The sequence below is a fragment of the Myotis myotis genome, unplaced genomic scaffold (genome assembly GCF_014108235.1).
Source record: "Myotis myotis isolate mMyoMyo1 unplaced genomic scaffold, mMyoMyo1.p scaffold_m19_p_19, whole genome shotgun sequence".
Taxonomy (NCBI): Eukaryota; Metazoa; Chordata; class Mammalia; order Chiroptera; family Vespertilionidae; genus Myotis; species Myotis myotis.
In genome coordinates this window covers 22,152,099-22,159,649 of record NW_023416323.1, presented here as the reverse complement: position 1 = coordinate 22,159,649, position 7,551 = coordinate 22,152,099, and the positions used below count along the sequence as shown (strand labels likewise).

At 41.7% G+C, this 7,551-nt stretch overlaps 1 non-coding gene across 1 annotated transcript; it reads right to left on the bottom strand.

Moving 5' to 3' along the window:
• Window positions 1-1,210: 1,210 nt before the first annotated feature.
• Window positions 1,211-1,373, bottom strand: LOC118674894. The gene has a single exon (XR_004973740.1). It is a non-coding gene; the product is annotated as a U1 spliceosomal RNA (small nuclear RNA).
• Between the last annotated feature and the right edge of the window lie 6,178 nt (window positions 1,374-7,551).

Sequence of the window (7,551 nt, the reverse complement as noted above, 5' to 3'; positions counted from 1 at the left end):
GTAGAAGGAAGTAAATAATAAAGATCAGAGCAGAAATAAATGACATAGAGACTAAAAAAACAGTACAAAAAAATCAATAAATCCAAGAGCTGGTTTTTGAAAAGATAAACAAGATTGATAAACCTCTAGTCAGACTCATCAAGAATCAAAGAGAGAACCAAAATAAATAAAGTCAGAAATGAAAGAGATGATATAACAACAGACACCACAGAAATACAATTGGTTGTAAGCAAATACTATGAACAACTAACTATATGCCAACAAACTGGACAACCTGGGTGAATGGAAAATTTTTTAGAAATATACAATCTTCCAAATAACATTCAGGAAGAATCAGAAAACTTGAGTAGGATAACAACTGATGAAATTGAAGCAGAATTTTAAAACTTCCAGCAAACGAAAGTCCTGGATCAGATGGATTTACAGGTGAATTTTACCAAACATTCAAAGAAGAACTAATACCTATCCTCTTCAAACTATTTCAAAAAATTCAAGAGGAAGGGACATTTCTAAGCTCTTTTTATAAAACCATCATTATCCTAATTCCAAAACCAGATAAAGACACTACAAAAAAAGAGAAAATTACAGGCCATTATGCCCGATGAACACAGATGCTAAAATCCTCAATAAAATATTTTCAAATTGGATCCAGCAATATATTAAAAAGATCATACACTGTGATCAAGTGGGATTTATTCCAGAGATGCAAAGCTGGTACAATAGTCACAAATCAATAAATGCGATACATCACATAAACAAATTGAAAGATAAAAACCACATAGTCATATCAATACATGCAGAAAAAGCATTCAACAAAATCCAGCACCCTCTTTTGATAAAAACTCTCAGTAAAGTGGGAATAGAGGGATCACACCTCAACATAATAAAGGCCATATAGGACAAAGCCAACATAATACTCAATGGGCAAAAACTAAAGGCATTTCCCTTAAGAACGGGAACAAGACAAGGATGTCCACGTCCACCACTCCTGTTCGACATTGCACTGGGAGTCCTGGCCACAGCAATCAGACAGGTAAAAGAGATAAAGGCCTCCAAATTTGAAAAGAAGTAAAACTGTCATTATTTGCAGATGACATGATATTGTACATAGAAAACCCCAAGACTCCACCAATAAACTACTAGACTTAATAAATGAATTTGGCAAGGTAGCAGGATACAAAATCTACATCCATAAATGAATGACATTTTTTAGGGGAGAGCATGAACGCAGGCCCCACTACCACATATGATGCAGCCGAGTTTCCCACATTTGGGGAAATCGCAGGGGTCAGCACATCATGAGGGCAATGGATAAGCCTCACCCTGGGAAAACCACCTTCGTGATCATGGTCTCTCCCCTGCCCGGTGAGTATCAATGGCATTTTTATACACCAATAATGAACTCTCAGAAAGAGAAACTAAAAAAGCAATCCCATTGAAACAACAAAAAACATATCTAGGGATAAACTTAATCCAGGAGGTAAAAGATCTGAACCTGGAAAGCTATAGGACATTGCAAAAAGAAATAGAGGGAAATACAAACAAATGGAAGCGTGTACCATGTTCATGGATTGGAAGAATTAACATTATTAAAATGTCTATACTATCCAAAGAAATCTAAAGATTCAATGCAATCCCTATTAAAATACCAATGGCATACTTCACAAAGCCAGAACAAATACTCCAAAAATTTATATGGAACCATAAAGACCCCTGAATAGCTGCAGTAATCTGGAGAAAGAAGAATGTAGTAGGAGGGATGACATTACCAGATATCAAACTATACTCCAAAGCCATTATAACCAAAACAGCCTGGTACTGGCACAAAAATAGGCACATAGACTAATGCAGGGGTCCTCAAACTTTTTAAACAGGGGGCCAGTTCACTGTCCCTCAGACCGTTGGAGGGCCGGACTATATTTTAAAAAAACAACTATGAACAAATTCCTATACACACTGCACATATCTTATTTTGAAGTAAAAAAACAAAACGGGAACAAATACAATATTTGTATTTGCATGTGGCCTGCGGGCCATAGTTTGAGGACCCCTGGACTAATTGATCAGAACAGAGACCCCAGAAATTGAGCCGCTACACCATTATGGTCAATTAATATTTGACAAAGGAGGCAAGAACATATCATGGAGTAAAGACAGTCTCTTCAACAACTGTGCTGGGAAAACCGGAGAGACACATGCAAAAAGATGAAACTAGACTACCAACTTACACCATACACAAGAATAAACTCAAGATGGATAAAAGTCTTAAATGTAAGGCATGAATCCATAAAAATCTTAGAGGAGAACATTGGCAGCAAAATCTCAGACATCTCACATAGTCTAGGGTCGTGGTTGGCAAACCGCGGCTCGCGAGCCACATGCGGCTCCTTGGCCCCTTCAGTGTGGCTCTTCCACAAAATACCACGTGTGGGCGCGCACGTACAGTGAGATTGAAACTTCGTGGCCCATGTGCAGAAGTCTGTATTTTGTGGAAGAGCCGGTATTTTGTGGAAGAGCCACACTCAAGGGGCCAAAGAGCTGCATGTGGCTCGCAAGCCGCAGCTGGCCAAGCCGCAGTTTGCCGACCACTGTTCTAGGGCAAAGGAAACTAAGGAGAAAATAAATAAATGGGACTACATCAAAATAAAAAGGCTTCTGCACAGCAAAAGAAAGCACTATCAAAATGAAAAGGGAGCCCAGTGTATGAGAGAACGTATTTGCCAATGACACATCTGATAAGGGGTTAATAACCAAAAATATAAAGTCTCATATAACTAAACAAAAGGAAGACAAACAATCCAATTTAAAAATGGGAAGAAGACCTGAATAGACATTTCTCCAAAGAGGACATACAAATGGCCAAGAGACATATGAAACAATGCTCAAAGTCATTAATCATCAGAGAAATGCAAATTAAAATCACAATGAGATATCACCTCACACCTATCAGAATGGCTATCATAAAAAAATTCAACAAACAAGTGCTGCAAGGATGTGGATGAAAGGGAACACTAGTCCACTGCTGGTAGGAATGCAGGTTGGTACAGACACTATGGAAAACAGCATGGAGTTTCCTCAAAAAATTAAAAATGGAACTTCCGTTTGATCCAGCAATCCCACTTCTGGGAATATATCCTAAAAACCCCGAAACACCAATCAGAAAGAATATATGCACCCCTGTGTTCATATCAGTGTTATTTACAATAGCTAAGATTTGGAAACAGCCCAAGAGCCCATCAGTAGATGAATGGATAAAAAAGCTTGGGACATTTACACAATGGAATACTATGCAGCTGTAAAAAAAGAGGGATCTCTTACCCTTTGGGACAGCACAGATGGACCTGGAGGATATTATGCTAAGTGAAATAAGCCAATCTGAGAAAGACAAATACCACATGATCTCACTAATTTGTAGAATCTAATGAACAAAATAAATTGACCAACAAAATAAGACCTGAAGCATGGAGGCAAAGAACAGACTGGCATTCCTCGATGTGGGGTTAGGGCAGCCGTGGGCAAACTACGGCCCGAGGGCCGGATCCGGCCCGTTTGAAATGAATAAAACTAAAAAAAAAAAAAATACCGTACCCTTCTATGTAATGATGTTTACTTTGAATTTATATTAGTTCACACAAACACTCCATCCATGCTTTTGTTCCGGCCCTCCGGTCCAGTTTAAGAACCCATTGTGGCCCTCAAGTCAAAAAGTTTGCCCACCCCTGGGTTAGGGGGACGAGAAAAGATTAAACCAAAGAACTTATATACTTGTATACAGAGCCCATGGACACGGGCAGTAGAGTAGTGGAGATCTGGGAGTGGGGGTAGGGACAGGGCGGAGGGGGATAAAGGGTTTGGGTTAGGGATATATTAGTAATACTATCAACAATAAAAATATATTTAAACATAGTAATAAAGTATAAGCATTTTGTCTTTCATTTTCCCACAGTTCCAAGTTCACAATTTTAATTCAAGTGGCACTTCTGGGTGACTCTACATTCGATTTGGGTAGAAAAAATCCCTCAATTCAGCCAAGTTACTACAAGTTTACCACATTATGGATTCTGAGAACATCATGCCTTCTGTTCCTTGTCAATCAACAACTGTGACACCATTTGGACCCCATCTGAATGCCTTACCCAGACCAGCACCAGCACCCCAGCCTCTCTGGCTCATTCTGGCTTATGCGTTTCCCCCACTGGCTGCAGCACTGGCTGCCTGTATGAAATGGGCCGCACCCTCAGAGAGATCGTCTCTGTGCGAGCTGATCTGTTTACAAGGCCTTGCCCTCCTGCATCTTAGGTGTGAGAGAAGAAAAGCTTCCTTCAATTTCCCAAAGAGGGATATGCAAATGGAGGCTCTCCATCACTCCTTGGGACTGAAGAGGCTCCTGTCTGCCTCCGGCTGCCCTGGTTTCCCGTGGTGTCTGCTGGGTGCTTGCCCTTTTCCTTTGGAACGGGGACAGTTTCTCGTTTGAGGCCGGGCACCCAGATGAGGAACTGCACCTTCCTCAGGTGTCACTTCCCAAGTGCCCAGAGGCTGCACTGAAACGCGGGTTTTGTTCATTTACATCTCACGCTGGAGTGTAACGTTGCTGTCCCCTTTTCACCGACAAGGACAACGTTAGAATCCTGGGGCCACCACTTCCTTTGTGATGTTGGCCCAGTAAGTTCACCTCTCTGAGCCCGTGTGCCTGCAAACCACTCCGCCGCTGTGGCTTCTCTCACTCGTTCAACCTCATCTCTCCCTTGCCTTCCTTCCTGTGTACAGACTTGTGCGGCCGCCTCGAAGCTGAACCAATGTGGTTTCCATCAGGAACCTGCCCGAATATGGTTTTATTCTTTCTCCATGTCCTTTCAATACGACTTGTGAGATTCACTCAGGGAGAGAGAGAGAAAAAAAGTCCTACCATTGCATTTAAATACAGTCAGTCTTAGCTATAACTGATGGAGAATTTTCTTTAAACAAAATTTACTGCGCTTTTATTAGAAAGTTAAAATGAATGCTCAGCTTTTGAACTTGGGGGAAAAAACCAGAAAAGCAAATGTGGCCACTGTCTCACCACTCCAGACAACCACCAAAGAGTCTGATTATTTTCTTTATTTTAAAATCCACTAGTTTTTACGTTTTAGTTTTATATAGTTGTGACTGTACTCCATACAGTTTTGTATGTTTCAAGCTAAAGAAATCCTTGATAAATCTTGTAATGCCCCTATGAGCCTGCATTCTGTGAACAGCTATACCATAGTCTGATTATCTTCTTACATGGCTAACAAGATGGAACATTTTAAGTCTCTCGGTACCTACTAGCAAGAAACCTTTCTGGGGCTGCCCCCGTGGCTGGTTTTTATCTCTGCCAGGAGTTTTCCTTGAGAAGAGCATGTGTGTTCTCACCCCCGTGGGTTTGCTGGGAGGGGTTCATTTTCCCCAGATACCCTGCCTGTCTGGTGCGTGGCCGGGCGAATCTCACTCGGGGCGGCCCGTTCAAGTCCTGGGTGGGGAATGCTTGCTCCCTCTGGAACCAAGACAAGAGAGGGCTGGAGCTTTGTGTCAGCAAAACAGAGAAAGGCTGAATGCGAAAGAATCAAGCTAAACTCTGGGTCAGCTGGTCTCGCCAGGTTTGCGATCGCATTCTTTGTTCTGCTGCTGAAGAACCTCCTGGGAAGGTTTGAAGACTTGCGTGGCCATATTGGTGAAAGTTCAGAATCCTCGGCCTGGTTTTCTGAGATGGGGCTCGCCCTTAGCCGTGGTCTTGGGGAATTTTACCTGGTGTGGCCTAGAATTGAAGGACTTTATGATGAAGCCCTTGTCTTCACTTTTATTAATGGCTGTCTTCAAACCCAATTGAGGGAGAGAGGTGGCCACTACATCTTAGATGATTTAGGAAAAAATTCACATTACCCTCTTTTCTGAACAAGATTCCAGAACATTCTAGAAGCCTGCATAAATCTCCCATAAATATTCCCAAACCTTCACCTTAAACACTCTCAAAACACAGAAGTAAGAGACATGGGGTGGGGGGGAAATACCCACACACATATACAGAGAAAAATAAATAAATATATATTTATATATATATATATATATATATATATATATATATTTATATATTATATAATAAAAGCCTAATATGTTAAGTGTCCAACCGTTTGTCTGACCGTTTGACCAGTCGCTATGACACGCACTGACCACCAGGGGGAAGACACTCCAACTGGTAGGTTAGCTTGCTGCTGGGGTCCGGCCAATCAGGACAAGGCAAGATGGGCTGGACACATCCTGGAGCCCTCCTGCAGTCCCTCTCTGGCCCAAATCTGTGCACTGGGGGGGTCCCTCAGCCTGGTCTGTGCCCTCTTGCAATCCGGGACCCCTCAGGAGATGTCAGAGAGCTGGTTTTGGCCCTATCCCCACATGCCAGGCCAAGGGACCCCATCAGTGCACAAATTCATTCACTGGGCCTCTAGTATATAGATATCCATATATAGATATCCATATATTTCTATCTCTCTCTATATATTTAACCTCATGGTAACAAAAGATATTAGCAATAATAGGTACTATTTAAAATAAAATCACAATGAGCATTATTAATAAAACATGCCAAACTGTTTGAAATTCAAGTACTAAATATTCATTCAATCCCAGCCTAGACAGTTGATGAGAGAGAGACAGAGACAGACAGAGAGAGAGAGAGAGGAGAGAGCGAGCACACACATGTGTTAGTGTGTGTGTAAAGGTGTCCGGAGCTTTGGAATTCAAAGGCTGCATTAACATACTAATGAATCTGGGAAGTCCCATTATTAAAAACAAATAAACTAACTATGTTTAACCCAAACCCTTTGAACACAGGCCACTGTATTTAATTTTTTCTTAAGATACCTGTTTTTTAACAGAAACAATACTGTTCTCTAGGACACAGGTAGATAAATGTTTTTCTTAAAGCAATAGATGATGATGATGATGATGATGATGATGATGCAAAACTGAGATCAATTTCAATATCCAACAGTTGGGAGCAGGGCTCTCGGACTATCATGAACTGATACTGAGGAAGACGTTTAATGGACTGAGATGATGTTTTCGACGTATTAGGTGACACATGTAGGTTATAAAAGACTTTGTAAGGTATGATCCCATTGTTGTTAAACAAATATGTATATTTGTGTTTCTGTACATATAAATGATGTATTGAGAGAGAGAGAGAGAGAGAGAGAGAGAGAGAGAGAGAGGACTGATCGGCGTTAATAATGGTTATCTCTGGAAAGAGGAAACGCGGGTGGCGTTTTCCTTATGCTTACCTAGGTTTCCCACATTTCCCACAATCCCCTGGTGCCAGTTCTAAACAAGGAAACCGGCTCTGACTGTAAGCATGCCCAATGCTCTCCAGGCTTGATGGCAGAGCCGGGGCTGACTCCAGCCAGTGACTGACCCTACAGGCTGCTCTTGGGCTGACAGTCACAGAGAGGCAATGGCTTTCAAGTTCCACGGGAATAGGTGGGGAACGTGGGCTGCGTCGTGCCCAGAGAAGTACATTTGAAAAACAGAAGCAGGTAGAAG